This window comes from Podarcis vaucheri (assembly GCF_965113315.1).
Source record: "Podarcis vaucheri genome assembly, chromosome: 17".
In the NCBI taxonomy this organism is placed as follows: Eukaryota; Metazoa; Chordata; class Lepidosauria; order Squamata; family Lacertidae; genus Podarcis; species Podarcis vaucheri.
Genome location: NC_138755.1, coordinates 34,933,208 through 34,956,206, shown reverse-complemented (window position 1 = coordinate 34,956,206; position 22,999 = coordinate 34,933,208). Strand labels below are relative to the sequence as shown.

Sequence of the window (22,999 nt, the reverse complement as noted above, 5' to 3'; positions counted from 1 at the left end):
GTACCTCGGGTTAAGAACTTTGCTTCAGGATGAGAACAGAAATCATGTGGCTGCAGCAGGAGGCCCAATTAGCTAAAGCGGTACCTCAGGTTAAGAACAGTTTCAGGTTAAGAACAGACCTCCAGAACGAATTAAGTTCTTAACCTGAGGTAACCACTGTACTTAATTCATTCCGGATGTCCGTTCTTAACCTGAAACTGTTCTTAACCTGAAGCTAATGGGGCCTCCTGCTGCTGCCATGCCGCCGGAGCACGATTTCTGTTCTCATCTTGAAGCGAAGTTCTTAAGCTGAGGCAATATTTATGGGTTAGCGGACTCTGTAACCTAAAGCATATGTAACCTGAAGCGTATGTAACCCAAGGTACCACTGTACTATCAGTTAGGAATATTCGGTACCTTAGATCCAGGATGTGCAGCTTTTACTCTGCCAATGGCCACAGTGAAAGGAGGGCATAATTCTTGCTTTCTGCCACCCTCTTTTTTATCTCTTTCTGCAACCCCTCCTCTGCCCTTACCCATCAGACAGCCAGGGGTGGGACAGATAGCCAGAGGTCTTAACTAAACAGCCTGCAAAAAGGCTTTTGACTTAATAATGCCTTTGTCGCCTAGGCCACTTCTGGCAGATGAATTTTGCTGAAAGACAGCTTGCTCACCGCCGCCACCCATCTTTCCCTGAATATGCTTTTTTCTTTTCTTTTTTAACACAGGCCCCACTTTTCCCCCCTGGAGAAGAACATTTCAAAACAGCTTACATCAGTGAACTTGTACATGCAACAGAACCAAATCCACAAAGATACATTAAGCCGCCGAAAAATGCCAACATCATAAAAACCAAAATATTTCCAAATCAACAAAAACAGTGACTCATCAAACCCCCCAAAACCAAGTGAAGATGTAGAGAGAGAGACAAAGAACCAATTTGTTCATAATTAGAAGAGGGCAGCAATCTTTGAACATTGAGATTACGGAATGGGAAGAGCCTTTTACCTCAAGATCACTGTCAGTGCACAAACAGTGATTTCCCCCCAGAATAATGTGGAAGTGGGTGGTGTTTGTTTCCTCCCTGTCACCTGAAACACTAAGATTGAAGGAGTCATCTGTCTATCAGTTTGTGCTTGATGGCTTTAGGGCCTGCTGTTCCTATTTTTCTGGCTATCCTTGGAGCACAGTGCATAAAGGACAAGGTGCCAGACAGCATGAAGGGGGGGGAGACATCTGATTCTACCTTTCTTTAAGATAAACCCCTGTCAACCTGCACACAAATTTCTCTTCAGGGATGAGATGTGCCGCACTGCAAAGCATTACAGAAATGCCATGGAATAGCCCATATATGGCAGTCAAGAACAAGAAAACGACTGGAGTTTTCCTTAGCAGCTGTAAGGCAGCGTCTCTTTTTAGCTTTGCTTGACTTTTGCCAGTATTTATATAATTGCCAAACACTTGTCCAGTAAGTTATGGTATTTACCTTAAAAGAGCTGGGATCCTTCCCAGGCTCTGTCAGAACAAATCTCCTTGCAATCTACTTTCCTTCTCTCTCCCAGATAGCTGCTGGAGTAGGTTCCCTATCCGGGTCTCCCCAAAATCACAGCTGTACAGAGAGCAACATACTGTTACAGTGGTACCTCGGGTTAAGTAATTGATTCGTTCCAGAGGTCCGTTCTTAAGCTGAAACTGTTCTTAACCTGAAGCACCACTTTAGCTAATGGGGCCTCCTGCTGCTGCCGTGCCGCCGGAGCCCGATTTCTGTTCTTATCCTGAAGCAAAGTTCTTAACCTGAAGCACTATTTCTGGGTTAGCGGAGTCTGTAACCTGAAGCGTATGTAACCCGAGGTACCACTGTATTAAGGTTGCAACTTAGAAAATATGTGAAACCACAGATATTTTAAAAGAAAATTCAATCAAAGTTGACAGCATGGTGGGACTTCATATATTTATGAGTTTGTGGGGGGAGGGAGTTCCTTCTAATCCCTGGTTCCAGCAAATGTTAAAACATAAGCCCAATGTGGTGATCGCCTGGGAGATGGGGCATTAAGAGAACAAAGGAAAGGGAGCTCTGTGCCAGATAGAAAATGGGTAGGGCACCTCCCTGAACTCAGAGATTGTCAGAAGGAAAGAACCTGAGTTGGGAGCAGAAATGCAGTGATATCGGCCAGAAGCAAAACAGCAAGCGGAAAGTGAGCCTTCCAGGATCTCTCCTTGACTTCAAGGATGTGGCTGTGGGAGAAACAAGAGCCTTTTGGGGTGTTAATGCTACTTGGTTGGTATAACTGTAGCTGGCCTCCCAAGACATATGAAAATGTACTTTGCAACTCTCTTTTTGGGAAAGTTAGACTGATTCCCTCCTTGTTGTCCTTCCACTGGCAAGGAAGACCTTTTTATTCCTTTAGGAACTGACTGTTTTTAAGGAAAGGGCTGGCGCTGCGATATTTTTGTTGTCGCTGCTGCCTGTATTTTTAATACAATTATAAGATACATAGTTTTAATGCTAATACAGTGGTACCTCAGGTTACAGACGCTTCAGGTTACATACGCTTCAGGTTGCAGACTCCGCTAACCCAGAAATAGTGCTTCAGGTTAAGAACTTTGCTTCAGGATGAGAACAGAAATCGTGCTCCGGCGGGGGGGCGGCGGCAGCAGGAGGCCCCATTAGCTAAAGTGGTGCTTCAGGTTAAGAACAGTTTCAGGTTAAGAACTTACCTCCGGAACTAATTAAGTACTTAACCTGAGGTACCACTGTAGAATTAAAACTAGCAAACGTAAAAAAAATAAAAAAGATTATTCCTTTTAAATTATCATCTTTTCTATGTTTTTAGCTTTCACTACTTTTATCTGTGTTTTTGTATTTTTATCTGTAAACTGCCTTGTGAGTCCCAGTCTGGGGAAAAGGTGGGATATTTAAAAATATAACAGCAGCAGCAGCAACAACAACAACAACAAATTCTGTGAGTCAGCCTCTTCTGGCAATGTCTCTGTGTTACAGTAAGGTGGGTTTTTTGTGGTTTTTTGAGAAGGATTATCACTTGAAAGGAGATCTTCAGTCTTCTAATGTGTCTATGAGTTGGTGATGATGGATGGGCTCTTGAACAAGCAGTCTAATTTCAGGTTTCTAGCTACTTTAGCTGTCTAGCAAGTGGATTCAGACAAGCTGTGATGGAGAAGCTAGAAAGGCTTCTAAGTTTGCAAGGGTTTTCTTTTTAGCAGTGGGGGCTGGTGCAAATGGGGCACTGCCCCACCAGCCTCAACCTGCCCTAGACAGCCCCTGCCTGCCTGACTTATGAGTTACAGCCACTTAAGGCGCGATTCTGCCTTTGGTTGCCTTCTCCTTGCCGTCTGCCGTATCTGTCCCATTGGACACCACGGTTTGTTGGTTTTAATAAATATTCAGACTTCGGATGAAGGAGGGAGGGGATGTGTTTAAGCAGGCCAAACTTCTGTTCAGTATGATTATACTGTTGAAGCGCCCCAGAGAGCCTATCCTACATAAGATGTAACATTTGCAGAGCAGCGGAACTGGTCTGTATGGGATTTCAGTTTGTTGAGTCCATACAGGCGTTTCCCCCCTCCAGGATCAGATTGCACAAAATGAATTCTGCAAGTTTGTAACTAATGGTGGCTCTGAGCAGCACAGATTGGCCAGCACTCATGTCACTATAAATATACCTATCGCCTGCTAGCGATGTTCCCATCACTTCTATTTGCATTTTTTTTTTTTGCTTTTATTAAATTTAATAAGGGAGAATTAATATATAATTGTGTGATTGCCTTCCCCAATACATGCCCACTCAACTGCTTTGATATGCAGAACTGGCAGTGTAGCAGGTGCCACAAGACACTTGTTCCACAGTTGTGAGGAATCAACCTTTTAGTATGGCAGCACCTATACTTTGGAGTTTCCTGCCTATTAACATTATGCAGACATCCCTGCACTCTTCTCATCGTCTGCTTAACACATTTCTGTGAAGGCAAGCCTATCTAGACAGGTAGATGTTGATGACTTCTTTTATGCTTAATTTTAATTATTTTAGAATATTTTGAATTGTTTTAAAATTTATTTACTTACATTTTTTAATAGTTCTTGTAAACTGTTTAGAGGTTTTATTTCAGTCAAGAGGTATATAGGTTTCAATAATAAGATAAAATACTGTATAAGCAAAATAACAAAAATCCTTCCAGTAGCACCTTAGAGTATAAGCAAGTTATCCTGGAAGTGAGGAGACAGGAACTCTTTCCCCCTTCGTCAGTGGAAGGAACAAGGGCCACAAAGAGCAGAACAGCCTAGCCTTAGCTATTGGACAGATAAAGAACTGCCACTTCCCCTCATTTTGCTAGAAACCATTCCTGCTCCAACTAACAGATGCTCTGGGATTGCTGCTGTTGTCATCTGTCCATCTCAAAAGAAAACGGAGTTTGACTCTGGAGGTGAAGTCAAACTGCTAGAGTAGAATCATAGAATCATAGAGTTGGAAGAGACCACAAGGGCCATCGAGTCCAACCCCCTGCCAAGCAGAAAACACCAGAGCACTCCTGACATATGGTTGTCAAGCCTCTGCTTAAAGACCTCCAAAGCAGGAGACTCCACCACACTCCTTGGCAGCAAATTCCACTGTCAAACAGCTCTTACTGTCAGGAAGTTCTTCCTAATGTTTAGGTGGAATCTTCTTTCTTGTAGTTTGAATCCATTGCTCCGTGTCCGCTTCTCTGGAGCAGCAGAAAACAACCTTTCTCCCTCCTCTATATGACATCCTTTTATATATTTGAACATGGCTATTATATCACCCCTTAACCTCCTCTTCTCCAGGCTAAACATGCCCAGCTCCCTTAGCCGTTCCTCATAAGGCATCGTTTCCAGGCCTTTGACCATTTTGGTTGCCCTCCTCTACTCCTCTGGAGTAGAGAATCACAGCGCCTGCTGTGGCTGCAGAGACCAGTAACTCGTAACCGCTGCCTCCTGCATTGTTTTTGCTGCATTAGCAGGAACAAAGTGACCTCACCAGGGCGCAAGTCTGGGCAGTGTGTATGGAGGTCCTGGACTGCTCAGATGTCAAGACCCTGGGGTGCCGATAGTCAGGAGTGCTGCGGCCTGCGGGCAACACTGGCCTCTGTCCCTCTTTCCTTCCCTCCCTCCTCTGATGCCCCCTCACATCTCTGCCTCCCAAAGGCTCGCACAGCTGTTCATTCCAGCAGCCCTGGCTACAAGCTCCGCAAGCGAATGGTGTCTCTGGGAAGCACCAGGGATGGAAACTGCTGACCAAAGAACTCCCAAGGAGAGGGGAAGGAGGCTGAGGGAACACTCCACAAGGAAGGGTCTTCAAAAAAGGGGTAAGAGGCTGCCTGCTCTGCAGTCAAGGGGTGACATAACTGGGCTCCTGAGCCCCCCAGGGGTGCCGCAGAAAGAATGTAGTTGGTTATGGGAGCCGTGGACTCAAAAAGATTGAAAACCTCTGGTCTTAGGGACTCAGCTCCAGATTTGTGTAGGTTTTACCCCTTAGCCTTTTCTTCTTCTGAAGATGTCCCACAAGGCCATGGGTACAGATTTCCCCCTAGGGTTTACTCCCAACTTAGCCTGGGATAGTACACACTTACTTAAAGGTGGTACAGACACACTTACTTAAAGGTGGTACAGACACACTTACTTAAAGGTGGTACAGACAAACCGCGGTTGTCGAACATAATCCATTCCAGAAGCCCGTTCAGCTTCCGAAATGTTAAACAACTGAGGCACAGCTCCTGATTGGTTCCAGGAGCTTCCTGCACTCAAGCGGTTTGATGTTCAGCTTCCGAAAAACTTTCAGAAACCGGAGCATTTAGTTCCGGGTTTTCAGTGTTCAGGAACCGAAACATTAAAAAACGGAGGTGTTTGGGAGCCAAGGTATAGAGTGTATAGAAATACATAACTTCTATAACATGTACAGTGGTACCTCGGGTTAAGTACTTAATTCGTTCTGGAGGTCTGTTCTTAATCTGAAGCACCACTTTAGCTAATGGGGCCTCCACCTGCTGTCGCGCCGCCAGAGCACAATTTCTGTTCTCATCCTGAGGTAAAGTTCTTAACCCGAGGTACTATTTCTGGGTTGGCAGAGTCTGTAACCTGAAGCGTATGTAACCCGAAGCGTATGTGACCCGAGGTACCACTGTATTCCAAATCAGGGCAGTACAGATGTTTGAAGAGGAAACTAATTCAGCATAGGAGAGGAACATAATAATAGCCTGCAGGATCAGGCCAACGTCTCATTTGGTCCAGCATCTTATTCTCACAGTAGCCAACCAGATAACTGTGGGAAACCAGTAAGCAGAGCATGAGCGCAAGAGCAGTCTCCCAACTCCCGTGTTTTGCAGCAACCTGTGTTTGGAAGGAAAAGGCCAGCAAGATGAACATGTCTGTGTTAGGGATGCACGCATTTCCCCAGGCTGTGGTCCTGCATGGGAAAATAGGGGTTTCATAAGCAGTGGCGTAGCGTGGGGGGTGCAGGGGGGCGGCCGCACCGGGCGCAACATCTGGGGGTTAGGGTTAGGGGGCGCAAATCCACGGGTTAGGGGGCGCAAATTACTTGCCTTGCCCCGGGTGCTGACAACCCACGCTACGCCACTGTTCATAAGTGCCCAAGAATGTCTCTACTTCCATCTTCTAATCCAGGGGTAGGCAATCTAAAGCCCAGGGGCCGGATGCCGGATGCGGCCCAATCGCCTTCTAAATCTGGCCCACGGATGGTCCAGGAATCAGCGTGTTTTTACATGAGTAGAATGTGTCCTTTTATTTACAATGCATCTCTGGGTTATTTGTGTGGCCTGCCTGGTGTTTTTACATGAGTAGAATGTGTCCTTTTATTTAAAATGCATCTCTGGGTTATTTGTGGGGCATAGGAATTCGTTCATATTTTTTTTCCAAAATATAGTCTGGCTCCCCACATGGTCTGAGGGGCGGTGGACCGGCCCACGGCTGAAAAAGGTTGCTGACCCCTGTTCTAAACGCTTGAGAGTCTGCACTAATCCAACCACACAAAAACCAGGAAGCAAGTATAATCAAATAGATGGCCAGATTACTTGTTCCCTGTGTGTGTCAAGCTGTTCACCCCCCCCCAACCTTGGATAGTTGTTTTTCATTGTATTGTGACTGTGTGTGTGTGTGTGCGCGCGTGCATGCATAGGAACTTGGAACATACAGAAACCTGAACTTATTGCACCCCACCCCCTACCGCAACACTGTGTAGAAAAACATTAATTTGGCAGAACGGTCCATTTCCTTGAGAGAACGACAGCAATTCTCCCCCCCCCCCCTGTTATTCTAGCTACTGTAGTACTGTTCTCTTTCCAGTGGAGAATGGGCCTCCCGCTGGTATGTATAGAAGATAAACAATTGAGAAATTGAGCAGTTAATCAAAGCAGTTCTGAGGCACAGAGACCTTGGGGTGAGAACTTGGGAGCATTGGAATCTGAAGAGCAAAGCTGCAAAGAACAGGGGGGAAACTTGAGGGTTTCCTCAGTTTCTGAACCCTGGGGGTCGAATGCTGGTTTAGTTGTGGTGCCAGAACAGAACCACGACAGATATGGGCTGAATCTGGCAGAATTTGCCAGTCATAATGGATGGGCATAGCCAGAGGGTGCAGCTTCCCCTCCCCCATAAATCAAGTAAATAAATAAAAAGGCTTAAGTAACTGACCAATTGCATCGCAAATAACTCGGTTCTGACCCTCCCTAACATAAAGCCTGCCCCCCCCAATAAATCCTGGCCACTATGTCCAATGGAGCCTGGCAGAATCTGAAGTTTATTATCTTTTCAGACACCTATATTGGCTTACTGTACAAGGAATCACTTTGGGTCCTCTGCAAGCAATTCAGTAATTGAAGGGTGGGGGGGGGACACACATCCAAAAAAATGCAGAGAGATTTGGAGGGAGGGGGAAGCAGAGAGAGAGAGGGAGGGTGATAAATCGGGTCCTCCCTTAAAGAGTATTGTGGTGAGAGCTGGAAACCGAAACCCTGTGTTGTGGGTGGGTACAATTGGTCAGCCACAACACCGGATTGGTAGGTCCCTCATAGCTGGGTGCAATCTGGCCAATGGGATGCAGTCCAAAGGGTTCGAGGGACCTATTTATGCCCGTGCACGTGACCCAGAGCTTCCTTTTTCGGCGCGTGCATTCGGAACACCCGCCCACCTCTCCCTACTTTTAGGGCTTTGCGCTTGACCTTGCTATGCCGTAGTGTGTCATCTGTCGTTGGGACAGGGGCACGGCAGGAATTTTCCCCACTTGGCTGATTGGCTGTTGCCATTTGGGTTTCACCTGCCACGTAGCAAATTGTCACAACTTGTAAAGTTGCGGATAGGCTCTGGTTCAGGTGATAGGGATGGGAGAACGCTCTTGCCATCCCTATGTGAAGGGTATTCCGTTAAAGGAATCCAGGGACTCGATGGTTTGGTCAACCCCTGAGAGGGGGTTGTGCCCGTGCCTGAGTCCAGGGGGACATTTGAGTGGCAGAGTTAGCCTGTTCCCGGCTTTCCTCTTATCCAGCTGTTCACCCTTGGCTGACCTATGCTGGAACCCTGGGTCAGCGCTACCTGCACGGCAGGGAGCTAGTCAAACCAGAGCCTATGCAAACATTCACTTCCTGTAATCAATAAAGTTGTGGTTTAAATTATGTGAAAAACCAAAACTAAAATTTGAGTCAAGTGTGAATTTATTTAGTGGGGAGATTTCTGGGTCTGAACATGCAAAGATGCAATCCTGCAAACTCCTCACACATTTCATTCTGGCTATAGTCACCATTGTATCTAGCTCCACCCACTCTTAACACTACACCACAATGACTCTAAGCATGAAACCAGGTAAATAAATACACTATCAAATTACATGTGGTACTCATCAAGGCATAAATACAAATGCAATAATAAAATAAAGAAAAATTCTCAGTTATCCTTGTAACCCTTCACTGCGCTGGTTTCCATATAAGACTGATGTTGTTTTGTCCCTGCAAAAGCAAATGAAGTCCTTTTTCCCTGTTGTTGTTTTCCTATTACTATTGCCAAGCAAAAGCTCCATTTTCTGACTTGAGTGCTTAAGTCCAGTTAACTAGTGAGCCTTGATATACAGTAAGCTTGCAACTTACGTGGGGGTGGGGTTATGTTCCAAGGATCGCGCCTAAAGCAAATATCGCCTATAGGCTAAATACATTGGGTTCAATGGTGCATGGGGTTGTGAAAGTCATTTTTCCCAGAAGGCTGCCCATTTATTTATTTATTTGCCATGCATGTAAAAGCTGAATACACACAAGTTAAATGAGCGCAAGTTGTGATCTTACTGTACAGTATTGCAATGAAATAATTATGAATGAATGAATCGATTTTTTTCGGTCACTGACCAGAGTGATAATAACAATTATAATGATAGAAGTATCCAGTTTCAGCTCACCACATCTTTAAAAAAATAATAATCATGTAGCTAGAAGTTTAGCAACAATCATCTGAAATTATGACATGGTTGGGACATCCCGCAAAAAAATATTCATCCTATCAATGTTTCATTGTATTTTAATAGTTGCTTTTTCTATGTTTTTAGCGGTTCTTCTTTTTATCTGTAAGCCACCTTGGGTTCTATCAGCGTAGAAGGTGGGATTTTAGTTAGTTAGTTAGTTAGTTAGTTCAAGTCTTTGGAATCGTTTGGAGTAGGAAAAAATGCTAAAATTTGTGGACATGATAGAACTTTATTAAACTATGGCTAGTATGGGGAATGTGGACAATGTCTCCCCATTTATATAGAACTGAAGATTAGCAGTGCATTTGGACTTGACATGAGAAAATATGTCTTTGTACAATCCATATTTCACTTAATAAAGCGTGCACACAAACACACACAGAGGAAGTTATGCCATTCCATAAGGAGAAAAAGCCAAAATCAACAGCTTTAAGACAAACCAAAATGTGACAAAATAGTGAGCAAGCTTTCTTCAACAATGCTGTGAAACACTGCAGTTACTAAATAAATAACTTACTACCTTTTTCACTTTGTTTTTTTAAATTTTATGTGGGCAGGGAAAGAGCACTGGGGCTCTGCAACAGAACACCAGATCAAGATGGTTTTTCCAATGTTATTAACCTGTATCTTATATGACGCATCAGAAACAGTGCCTCAAAAATCCCCTGATGCTCTCTAACGAAAATAGATAAACAGGTTTCTCTTCCTCTGTGGTTGGAGAACAGTCCCTCTATTGTTTGAGGATTCCTGAGGACTTTTGACGCTTCTGCTGAACAAATTCCTTTCTCAAAAGTGAGGGGCCCTGGAGACTCCTCTGTTTAAGGCCGAAGGGACACCCTAAAAAAGTGCTCCAACTAGCAGAAGCTGCCTTGAGGCTCGAGGTGTCATTTTACTTTGGCCCCTGGGACTTTTGTCTCTACAGGCATCTTGTTCAAGAGCAACCCTTCTCCTTTTGAATGGCCCTGCTCTCTTGGCTGTCCTCGTGCTCCCTGGATTTAAGCCCAGTGTTGCCTTAATCCACAATTTCACAAATTGGCAGGCATAAGCAAGCATATTCACTTCTGTTGACTGAAGCATTTGCTTCCTCTGCTCCAGCAGACAGCAGCCACTCCACCACAGGCCTTTGGGGACCAGTTTCAGCATAACCTCTAGGTTTTCAGGTCCATTTACAACCTAACATTATATATATCCTGGGAATGATATATAAGTGAGAAGCTGAGCATTCTCTATTTGAGAATACTCCTATTAAACCTAGTTATATTAATAGGAACTCCTATTAAGCCTGGTTATATTTGCAGAGTGTGTATTCCTTTAGCACAGGGGCTTCCTTGAGATGGCTGAAAATTACTGAGGCTCATATGGTGGAGCCAGTTATAAAATGGAGGCAGAGCTTGGCACAATCAGATGGCCATTAACAATATCACTTTCTACCAATATCTATTTTTTATTATAATTTTTTATTATTTTACATAAAGGTTATACACCATAAACATAACAGGGGACTGACAAAACCACCCAGAAACTCCAGCAGTTGCAGAATCATAGAATCATAGAGTTGGAAGAGACCACAGGGGCCATCGAGTCCAATGCCGCGGTGAGACTCCTTATGGGGTCTTCACTGCGAGATCACATTCACCCGGTGCTATACCAGCTGCACTGGCTCCTGGTGGAGTACAGGATCAGGTTTAAGGTGCTGGTTTTAACCTTCAAAGCCCTATACGGCCTAGGACCCTCGTACCCACGGGACCGCCTCTCCTGGTATGTCCCACAGAGGAACTTAAGGTCTTCAAATAAAAACATCCTGAAGGTCCCAGGCCACAGAGAAGTTAGGCTGGCCTCAACTAGAGCCAGGGCTTTTTCGGCTGCGGCTCCGATCTGGTGGAACGCTCTGTCACAAGAGACTAGGGCCCTGCGGGACTTGACATCTTTCTGCAGGGCCTGCAAGATGGAGTTGTTCCACCAGGCCTTTGGCCAAAGCACAGTCTGACCCCCTCCTTTGGTAATCCTCATAGAACTCTAGCCCAATGGTTGCCATTAATTTGATTGGAATTAATTTTATAATGAAATGATTTTAGAATGTTTTATCGTTTTACGTTGTTAGCCGCTCTGAGCCCGGCTTCGGCTGGGGAAGGCGGGATACAAATAAAATTTATTATTATTATTATTATTATTATTAAGTGACTTCCTCGCTTTCCCTTGGTTGAATTTCATCGCATATCCTTTTAACGGTTTTCCAAATCACAGTTCTTATAAAATTTAACTTAAACATTAACATCCTTAGATCTTCACTGTCAGGGGTTCAGGAGCAGAGACGCAGAGAAGGGAGGAAGCAGAGAGCGAGGGGGAGGAATCCGAAGGGAAAATGAGTGATGATGACGACCCGAGATCTCCAAGCCTAAGCAGTGAGTCAGAGGACTCCCAAAAGGGAGCCCCAGTGAGCAGAGCAAGGGGGGGATCCGGGGGGACACCCCAGGAGGAAGGGAACAGAGGAGATTCAGAGAGTAGCAGCTGGAAGTCGGGACCCACGCTCATAACTGAGGGCGGCAGCAGCTGGAAGTCGGGACCCACGCTCAAGACTGAGAGCAGCAGGGAGGAAGGTAGCCAGGCATCGGGTTCCGGAGGCTGTCAGCAGGAGGGAGGGCACGAGTCAGGGGTGGTCACGCCCTCCTCAGAGAGCGAGGCAACGGTTAAGAGGAAAGTAGAGAGTTGGGCGCGCGCGCCAAGTTCAAATGCAGCGGAAGCTGGAGCAGTAAGCAGCCCGGAGAGTGAGCCAGGTCCCAAAGCCCGCCGCAAGGAGGCAGAAGGATCAGGGGGGTCAGCGTCAGAGGAGAGTAGAAGGGAGGAGGCCCAGGGGGGCAGAAGGACCCAGAGACGTAGGGAGAGGCGAAGGAGGTGGAGCAAGGCTAGGGTATTAAGCTGGTGTGCAAGAGGCGGGGACTCAGACGGGTCTTCGCCGACCTAGGGCAGAAGGTGTAGAGCTGCACGCTGCAGTTCGGAAATGAAACCTGTAACTTAATAAAGACTCTTATAAAGTGAACGCTGGCGGACTTGGTCCTATGTGAGCTGGGACTGGGTGGCAGCTCTGACAGTAAGACCCGTCTCTCAAAAGCTTCGGACACCTGATATCTCGCAGCGGAGAGAGAGGCAGCTGGAGGAGGGGATCGGTGTTTGGGAGCAAGCTCACGACAGTTAGCAGAGATGACGGAAGCAGAGACAGTTGCAGCGCTGCAACAGGCAGTTACCCAATTGAACGCGGAGGTACTGGCATCCAAGAAGAGGGAGGAGGATGCGGCAGCCGCCTACAGAGATCTCCACGCCAGGTTTGAAGCATGGGTTAAACACGGGCAGCCAGGACCCAGACCGGAGGGGGTTGGGTTGGCACGGAGAGCAGGAGGGCTTGTGGCTCACTTCGATGGGAATTTACAACAGTACCCCAATTTTCGAGCAGACGTAATGTGCGCACTGCAACTGCTGGCAAAAGACTTTAGAGATGAGGAAGAGAAAGTGGGGTTCATACTATCCCATTTGCATGGGGATGCTAAAGCGTGGCTACGCAATTTGTGGAGGGATAAAGATCCGGCGCTTCAGAATGCAGATGCCTTTATCAAAGCGATGGATGCGTGTTTTTTGTCTACTATTGATGTGGATCTTGCTCGACGGGAGATTCATGGACTAAAACAAGGGAGGGCAAGCGTCCGGCAGTACCACGCCCGCTTTTTTGCGCTGGTCAGTGCCTTAGAGTGGGACCGGGATTCGCCCCCTGTCAGAGACCTGTTCTGGGAGGGTCTAAGCTCTGCGGTCAAGGATGAGATTGCAAGGGGGGAGAGGCCCCGAAGCACGCAGGAGGTGGTCCAAAGGGCGCTGACTGTGGGGGTGAGGCTGGAAGAACGTCCATGGTGCAGAGATGAAGGACGTGGAGGGCGCGAAGCAGCGAGAAGTTTCTCTTTCATTCCAAGAGAAGCAGCGCGTGCGCAATCCACACCTCCGCCTGGAGGGGGAGGGGAACCGATGGAGGTTGGAGGTGCAAGGGCTCAGTCAGCAGCCAGAGCCCAAGCACCGACAGCAGTGAAAGCGAAGCCTCCTAGAGGGAACAGGAAGTGTTACATCTGCGAGGATCCAGGCCATTTGGCGAAAGAGTGTCCCCGGAGGCTCCACAAGCACACTGCAGCCTCAGCAATGGTGACTGCAGCAACGCAGCAAGGAAAACCACAGCAGGGAAACGAAGATGTCTGGCTGGAGACAGAGGCACTGGGGCCCAGCCAGACGCATCAGTGAAGCAGTCCCCAGCGATCTTGCAACCCACGGACCCCCTCCCACCCAAACCAGTAGTGCAGCTCACAGCATCTCTCCAGCTACCCGATGGCGTCACTATCGAAGTGCCGCTTTCTGTGGATTCTGGAAGCAACGCAGACTTTATAGCGCAGGATTTTGTGGAGCAGCACGCTATACAGCTACTGCCTGCCACTCTGCCCCTGCAAGTCGTCACAGTGGATGGCAGAGAGTTGCTAGGGGGGCAGGTGGTGAAGCAAACGCCACCGATGGTGATGCGCCTTGGCAACCACAGGGAAGTCATCAGTTTTAATGTCACCCAACTGTCGGACACGCCCATTGTGTTGGGCATGAGTTGGCTGGACAGGCACAGTCCGACACTGGCTTGGTACCAGAGACAGCTGATCTTCGGCTCCTCTTATTGCGCAGAACACTGCATCCTGCCCAGACAGGAGGGAGAGGAGGAGGAATCACAACTGCAGTTGGGAACGTTGCAAGCAGTCCCCCACAAATACGCAGACTTTCTGGAGGTCTTCTGCGAGAAAGAGGCTGACAAGCTACCACCGCACAGGCAATATGACTGCAAGATTGACCTCCTACCAGGGGCGACGCTGCCGAAAGGGAAGCTGTATTCCATGTCTGAGGACGAATTACAGGAACTCAAACAGTTCATAGATCACAATTTGCAGCGCGGTTTCATCCGGGAGTCCAGGGCAGTAGGGGGCAGTCCTGTTTTCTTCGTGAAGAAGAAAGACACGCCCCAAAAAAGACTGGTGGTGGATTTTCGCCTCTTAAACAAGATGACCAAGCCTTCTGATTTCCCCATGCCCAGGATTGACGACCTACTAGCGACGGTGCGCAAGGGACGCGTGTTCACCAAGTTGGACCTGCGAGGTGCGTACAATCTCATCCGCATGAGGGAGGGCGATGAGTGGAAGACAGCCATGTTCACGCCTCTGGGCACCTACGAATACAGAGTGATGCCGTTTGGATTGCAAAACGGTTCTCACTGTTTCCAAGCTTTCATGCATCATGTGTTGGCGGGACTCCTTTACAAGAAGTGCGTCTGCTTTCTGGATGACATCCTGATATTCTCCGAATCGCAGCAAGCCCATGACCAAGATGTTCGGGAGGTGCTGAAGAGGCTGCAGCAGCATAGACTGTACGCCAAACTGGAGAAGTGCCAGTTCGACACGACGGAGGTGGATTTCTTGGGTTACAAGTTGTCGGACAAGGGGCTAGCCATGGACAGCGCCAAGGTTCGTGCGGTGTTGGATTGGAAGAGCCCGCGCAACCGGAAGGAGGTCCAGCGGTTTGTCGGCTTCGCCAACTTCTATCGCAAGTTTATCAAGGGGTTCGCGATGCAGACGGCGGCCATTACGGACACGCTAAGCTCCAAGAAAAAGAAATTCATCTGGACGGAGCAGGCGGAGCAGTCCTTTCAAGCACTCAAGCGTCTCTTCGCGTCGGAAGAGCAACTGCTGCATATCGACCCCAGCAGACCGATGCGGGTAGAGACAGACGCGTCCGATAGAGCAGTGGGAGCTGTCCTGCTGCAAAGGGACCCACAGGGGGTCTGGAGGCCGGGAGCGTTCTACTCCAGAAAGCTCAGCAAGTCGGAGCAGAACTACACCATCTGGGACAGGGAGTTGCTGGCCATTCATGCAGCTTTCAAGGCGTGGAGGCACTTCCTGATCGGCGCCAAGCACACGGTGCAGGTCTGCACGGATCACAAGAATCTGGAGCACTGGCGCACGGCTCAGTTCCTGAACCAGAGGCAGATACGTTGGGCGGAGTTCTTTGCTGACTTCAATTTCCGAATAGAGTACGTCCCAGGCGACACCAACGTCATGGCGGATGCACTGTCCCGCAAACCGCAATACCTCGAAGAGGCGACGCCAGCGGCAGCCATGCACATCTTCGCGCCAACAGCGTGGGCGTGCGCTTCAGCCACAGTAGACCTGGATGCGGTGCGGCGGGCGTTGCAGGACGACTCCTTCGCGCAGGCGAAGATGGCAGAGGTGCACAAGGGCACGGCGAAGGGCGACGAGTTCCAGATACGAGACGGCTTGCTCTTACGTAAAGGGGCCATCTACGTGCCGGGAGACGAACTTCGCGCCAGGGTACTGCAGCAGCTGCACGACGCACCCACGGCCGGGCACTTTGGCACGGAAAAAACGGTGGAATTAGTCGCAAGGGACTTTTGGTGGCCCAGACTGAGAGGGGAAGTCGCGGACTACGTTGCGAGGTGCGACACCTGCCAGAGGGCCAAACCGGTGCACAAACCACCGGCTGGACTGCTGGAACCGCTGCAAACGCCGTTTGAACCGTGGGAGAGGGTGGCCCTGGACTTTGTTACGGATCTACCCAGCTCGAGAGGCAAGACAGCTGTACTAGTGGTGGTGGACTTGTTCACCAAGATGGCACATTTCATTCCGTGTGCGAAGGTGGCCACGGCGGAACAAACCGCCAAACTGTTCATAGATCACGTGTTCAAAGTGCATGGTCTGCCGCGGTCTATCCTGTCCGACCGCGGGCGCCAGTTCGTCTCGAATTTCTGGCAGAAGCTGATGAGTTTTCTAAATGTCAAGGTCGATCTGGCATCAGCAAGACACCCGCAGACCAACGGGCAAGCAGAGAGGGTCAATGCCATCATGCAGCAGTACCTGAGATGCTATGCCAATCAACAACCTGCGACCTGGGTGGATTACCTGCCGCTCGCCGAGTTCGCTTACAACAACACGAAGCACGTGTCCACAGGGGTGACGCCGTTCTTCGCCAACAATGGGAGGAATCCCAGAACCTTCCCGGGACGGGAGAGAGTGGGGGACGGAGAACCACAGACGGCGGACGCGTTCGCGTCAGAGTTGCAGGCGGTACACGATCAACTCAGACGGCAGCTGGAGCTAGCTAAGCACGCCTACAAGGTGCAAGCTGACAAGCACAGGCGGGTTGGCGAAGAGATCCAAGTGGGAGACTGGGTCTGGTTGGCAGCCCACGCAGTGCCGACCAGGTCACTAGCCAAGAAGAAGTTGGGGCACAAGCAAATTGGTCCGTACCAAGTCGAAGCACAGATCAACCCGGTAGCCTTCCGACTGGTGCTGCCGGAGGGTTCCAGAATGCATCCGGTGTTCCACAGGTCGGTGCTCACTCCCTACAAGGCACCTCACAGATTCCAGGAGCCAGGGACGGCACCGAGTCCGTTCCGGGAGCGGACGGAGACGCGAGGGGTGACGCAGCAAGACCCCATCAACGAGGTCACGGAGATTTTGGACTCCAGATGGGGGGAAGAGGGAGTCGAATACCTCCTAGCCAGAGAGGGCACCCGGGCCAGCGCCAATAGCTGGGTGCCAGACTACGCTTTGGAGGAACCCCTGCTCAAGGACGAGTTTCATGCCCTTTTCCCACACAGACCCATGCCAGCGAGCTTCTTCGACGACTGGCTGTTCACGCCCACACTTTCTTCCAGCACGTTCCATGGATTCGACTCGGACGGGGAACACGCACTGAGCACCCGTTCCCCAGAAGGATCGCCGGCGGGTTCGGCGTCAGACACCTCGTATTGGTGGGACGATCGACCGGAGGAGCAATGGCGCCGGAAGTGGCTGGAGATGCCAGGTCGAGCGACCGACGCAGAGACTGACATGGACGTGTTCGGGGAGGACCTTGGGTTCGAGCACGGCGGTACAGAGATGGAAGCGGAACAGGTCAACGTCGGCGACCGCGAGGAGGAAGACTCGGAGGTCTTCAGTTGGCGGCCAACCACGGGGAGCGAACTGTATCCGGCATTCCCTCCCGTGATGATGGAGCACCCAGCACCCACACCTGAAAGCGGGGAGGGGGGAAGAGGGGGCTTCGAGGGGGGGATGGATGTCAGGGGTTCAGGAGCAGAGACGCAGAGAAGGGAGGAAGCAGAGAGCGAGGGGGAGGAATCCGAAGGGAAAATGAGTGATGATGACGACCCGAGATCTCCAAGCCTAAGCAGTGAGTCAGAGGACTCCCAAAAGGGAGCCCCAGTGAGCAGAGCAAGGGGGGGATCCGGGGGGACACCCCAGGAGGAAGGGAACAGAGGAGATTCAGAGAGTAGCAGCTGGAAGTCGGGACCCACGCTCATAACTGAGGGCGGCAGCAGCTGGAAGTCGGGACCCACGCTCAAGACTGAGAGCAGCAGGGAGGAAGGTAGCCAGGCATCGGGTTCCGGAGGCTGTCAGCAGGAGGGAGGGCACGAGTCAGGGGTGGTCACGCCCTCCTCAGAGAGCGAGGCAACGGTTAAGAGGAAAGTAGAGAGTTGGGCGCGCGCGCCAAGTTCAAATGCAGCGGAAGCTGGAGCAGTAAGCAGCCCGGAGAGTGAGCCAGGTCCCAAAGCCCGCCGCAAGGAGGCAGAAGGATCAGGGGGGTCAGCGTCAGAGGAGAGTAGAAGGGAGGAGGCCCAGGGGGGCAGAAGGACCCAGAGACGTAGGGAGAGGCGAAGGAGGTGGAGCAAGGCTAGGGTATTAAGCTGGTGTGCAAGAGGCGGGGACTCAGACGGGTCTTCGCCGACCTAGGGCAGAAGGTGTAGAGCTGCACGCTGCAGTTCGGAAATGAAACCTGTAACTTAATAAAGACTCTTATAAAGTGAACGCTGGCGGACTTGGTCCTATGTGAGCTGGGACTGGGTGGCAGCTCTGACATTCACGTTATGAAATTAAACATATTAATTCATCACTTAACTTAAATAAAATCCTAAGCCAATTAAGCAGCTGCAAGCTGTTTTCAGTTACCGTAATTTAACTTAACATATTTAATGAGTATCAGGAAGATTGGATTAAATTTAATGATTACTTGGTTAAATATGTGAAGTTAAATTAACTGAAAACAGCATGGCCCCACCAGTGGCGTAGCGTGGGTTGTCATCACCCGCGGCAAGGCAAGTAATTTGCGCCCCCTAACCCGTGGATTTGCGCCTCCTAACCCTAACCCCCAGATGTTGCGCCCGGTGCGGCCGGCCCCCCTGCACCCCCCCACGCTACGCCACTGGGCCCCACCCCTTTTAAAGGAGAGGGAGGCGCTCCATCCAGCTGTTTGCTAAACCGCTGCGCTCTGCCCCAGCGCGCGCCTCGCTGCAAGCGGCGCATCCCAGCAGCTCCGTCGGAAGCGCAAAGCGTGCGGGCATTTTGCATTTCTCCGTATATATCCGAGAAGGAGGGGCTTCTTCCTTCCTTCCTGGCCGGCTTGCCCCTCTTTCCGCCATGCCCAAAGTGGTGTCCCGCTCCTTGGCTTGCTCGGATACGCGCGACCGCGAGGAGTACGGCGAGGGCGAGAAGCCCCTGCACGTCTATTACTGCCTGTGCGGGCAGATGGCGCTGGTGCTGGACTGCGCGCTGGAGAAGCTGCCCCTGAGGCCCCGGGACCGCGCGCGCGTGATCGACGCCGCCAAGCACGTCCACAAGCTCTGCAACACCGAGGACGAGCCCGAGGGCGCCTATCTCCGCCGCGACGGAGGCGGCGTCGAGCGGCAGTGGCGGAAGAAGTGCGCGCGGTGCGGGCTGCTCCTCTTCTACCGCCACCAGCCCGACGGCGCGCCCGCCACCTTCGTGGTCGACGGCGCCCTGGTCCAGTTCGGCCAGGGCTGGGCCCAGAAGCAGCTGCAACAGCAGCCGCCTCCTCCTCCTCCCGAGAAAGTGATGGTGACCCGTCGCACGAAGGACATGGGCAAGTGCGGCTCGGTCACCGTCTCCACCGTCGACGAGGAGGAGGAGGAGATAGAAGCCAAGGAAGTGGCCGAGTCGTACGCGCAGAACGCGCGCCTGATCCAGAAGCAGCTGCGCAGGGAGGGCGCTTGCAAGAGGCGGCTGCAGGAAGAGGCCGAGCTGGGAAGCAAGAAGGCCAAAGGGAAAGGCACGCTGATCGACAAGCAGTTCAAATAAGAAACGTCCAGAGAGAGGGATGCGTCGTTTCTTAGGGGGGAAAGGGTGGGGGGGCACACACCACCATGGACGTAGCCGAGGGGGGCCGTAAATCAATACAAGTCTGAGGTTCTGCCCACCCCCCAACCAAAATCATGGACCCCACCCCTGTGTCCTTATTATTCAAATCCTCTTAGGGATGTTGCCTTTCACTCTGGGGTGGGTTGTGTGCACCATGTGCCTTCTGAACCATTTTCCAGAATTATTATTATTATTATTATTATTATTATTATTATTATTATTATTATTATTTTTTATTTGCATTTCTAGGAAGCACCGCAGCCTTAATTTCCTAGCACAAGCAAAGCAACCTTCTCCCAAGGGCAAGCAGAGAGGCGTTAGTCTGCCTCTGTTGTGCTGAGTTACGTTTCTGTTTTTGTATCTTCAGGTGTATATAGAAATTACCGTGTTACTGGCAATATGTCAAGTTTGTATTGATGGAGTTAGAAGCAAAATGCACAGGAAAATAGATCTTTACTAAGTTATTTTTATGTGGTGTGTCGTTTCCAGCCCATCCCCATCGCCTTTGCCAAGAAGTTAGATTTCTTGGTTACACGTGCGCCCCACATTTGCTTTGGAAGATGGGAGAGGGTTATTCTGGGGCTCCAAAGCAGTATTCCATTGAGATACTAAAAGCCTAACTACAGGTGGCGTTAAATGTGACTCAGCATCTTACATACAGGTTTTAAAAAATTAATGGTGAGGGGATCTAACCTTTTCTTCAAGTGATATTTGCTCATGGGCCCGGGGACAGGGCAACCCCTCTTCATCCAAATAAAATAAAAAGTGATTGAAGGAGTGGAATATAAAAGCAAGTTGCATCTAATTCATAGAGTATTCGGAAAAAGGATCCATCAAGACAACTGGATTTTCCTCAGTGGTAAAGAATATTGTACAGCAGTTCAAAAGGTCCAAAAAGTACACAAATTGCACACATAACCACCCCAGAGATTTAACAAAGTAAGTTTGGGTGGGTCACTACAATATCACTTTTACATATGTTAGGGATCTTCCCCATAAGATTGGTGTTGTTCCAGAATTCTCCACTGCTGTGCAATGCTATATAGGTGCAATTTGTAATAAACATTCCCTTATACATGTGGATACTAGTTTATTTATTTTTTAAGTGGATACTAGTTTATAAGGTTTAGATAGCCGTTCTACTTATTTGCCTATGTTTTTTCCAGTGACATTTTTGAAAAAGTGCATGATCATTACCAAAAGTTCATGTATGTTGCTGCCACACTGAATACATGAATGTTGGAAATTCGTAAGATTGCTGTAATTCACCTCCATATAATTTCCTGCGTGAAAAGATGGATTTTCTGGTTTAGAAAATCGTTCTTAAAAAAAACTTTACAGGTTGTAAAGTAAACCCAGTGTAAAATCTGTGTTTGAGCCAATGCATATTGACATCTCAAGTCTATGGATGCACCAGGAAACTTCTGAGTTTTGCCCCCTCCCCGCCCTACCCCCCCCAAGAAATGATGAGAGTAGCTACCTCCCCCCCTTTAATAGTAAGGTAAAGGGACCACTGACCATTAGGTCCAGTCGTGACCGACTGGGGTTGCGGTGCTCATCTCGCTTTACTGGGCAAAGGAGCCCGCGTACAGCTTGCAGGTCATGTGGCCAGCATGACTAAGCCGCTTCTGGCGAACCAGAGCAGCACACGGAAACACCGTTTACCTTCCTGCCGGAGCGGTACCTATTTATCTACTTGCACTTTGATGTGCTTTCGAACTGCTAGGTTGGCAGGAGCTGGGACCGAGCAATGTGAGCTCACCCCGTCGCAGGGATTCAAACCACCGACTTTCTGGTCTGCAAGTCCTAGGCTCTGTGATTTAACCCACAGCGCCACCCGCGTCCCTTCCCCTTTAATAGTACATAGAGCTAAAGGAAGAAGTTGGAAGAGTGATGTTCTTTCCCATTTCTCCTTTCACTTCTGTGTGCTTTCCAAGGCTGAGATTAATACAACTGGATTTTACACAGATCCCTTGGAAAAAAGGAAATCTCTGTGCTGCAGTTTTTTCTGTCTCTATTGGGAGGGGAAGGAGCCATAAATGACTAGAGGTGGTTGCATCCACATAGCACTCTCTTAAAAACCCCAAAAACCCACAGGCCTAAAAGGTGAGCAATCCCTGAACTCTTGAGATTGCAGCCTCAAGTTTTCTCTTCCACATTCTAGCTGGTCAAGCAGATTCTGTAGGTCTGAACAGCAGCCATGGGGGCTGGGGACTACAATGTGTGCAAGGCAGGGAACCCTGGATCTACCACCGTACCACCTTAAAAGAGTATTGTGTATACACAAGCTCAGCGGCTGCCTAAATATTTTGGTTCCCCTTCAAAGAAACATCTCTGGGGTGTTGCCACTGGTCTGTAGCTGTGTCCAGCTGTCTATTTGCTGATATTACTTGCTGTTCCCCCATCAGTTATCTTGACTTTTACCAGCCGGCTGCCAGAGCTCTGGTGTGTTTCGCATCACATGGACGGCTTGTCGGCCTGCCAATTAGGCTTTTGATCCCTGTGCTGTCTGGTGAATTCCCCCCACTTTGAGTCGGCCTGATTTAGGACATCTAGGCGTTCTACTTAATGGGATTGCTTTCCTTTACAAAAGAATACTGGGCAGCTTTTGGGAGTTCCTGCGCCGGGTGCTACAGAGCAATAACCAGGGAGTGTTTTGGGGTCAAATCAGGCCTACTGTCAATCTCTCCTTCTTAAACTGCTGGACAGAAGAGGAAACTGCCGGCCATCCAAGCCAGGCTACTAAGCTGTGTATAGATCAGGGGTCAGCAAACTTTTTCATCAGGGGGCTGGTCCACTGTCCCTCAGACCTTGGGGTGGGGCAGACTATATTTTGAAAAATATAAATACCCTGCAAGCCGGTCCCGCAGCTGCTTCCAGACCTGGAGGAGGAACGCACTCTGCACGCGCTCAGGAGCGTGTCTAGGCGGCGTCCACTCACTGGCATTGTTGACAAGAAGCAGCCACTCCATTGGCCTGTCCTCACAGAACGGTGTGCAACATGCACTTCGGGTCGTCGTCCGAGGCCAGGTCGGCGGGCAGGCCACGCATGCGGAGCGCTGGGCACGTGGCACACAGCTTGCCCTCCAGCTGCTCCAGTGCGGCCACCAAGCGCACCACCAGCAGCAGGTGCGCCAAGCTCCGCCTGAAGCCCTGCGACGCGCCCGTCACAGTGCCCATGGTGCAGCCCAGACCCGCCTGCCAGCCTCTCCGTCCATGGCTGTGCCGGGTTTACCTCAGCGCGCAGGTGGCGAGGCTTCAGATTGGCTGCAGGAACTTCCTGCAGCCAATCCGAAG

The 22,999-nt window shown here is 49.8% G+C and overlaps 1 protein-coding gene, 1 long non-coding RNA gene and 1 pseudogene across 3 annotated transcripts in view; 2 read left to right on the top strand and 1 right to left on the bottom strand.

Annotated features, from left to right (window-relative positions):
- PURG (purine rich element binding protein G) overlaps window positions 1-22,999 on the bottom strand; it is a 228,491-nt gene that overhangs the window by 182,384 nt on the left and 23,108 nt on the right. The gene's annotated exons all lie outside the window — the stretch shown is intronic.
- On the top strand, window positions 1,466-1,913 carry LOC309522203. The gene is made up of 2 exons (XR_014214975.1): window positions 1,466-1,618; window positions 1,847-1,913. It is a non-coding gene; the product is annotated as an uncharacterized lncRNA (long non-coding RNA).
- LOC309522035 (STING ER exit protein pseudogene) lies at window positions 18,815-20,166 on the top strand (annotated as a pseudogene). Its single transcript has one exon. The product of its transcript is annotated as an STING ER exit protein pseudogene (transcript).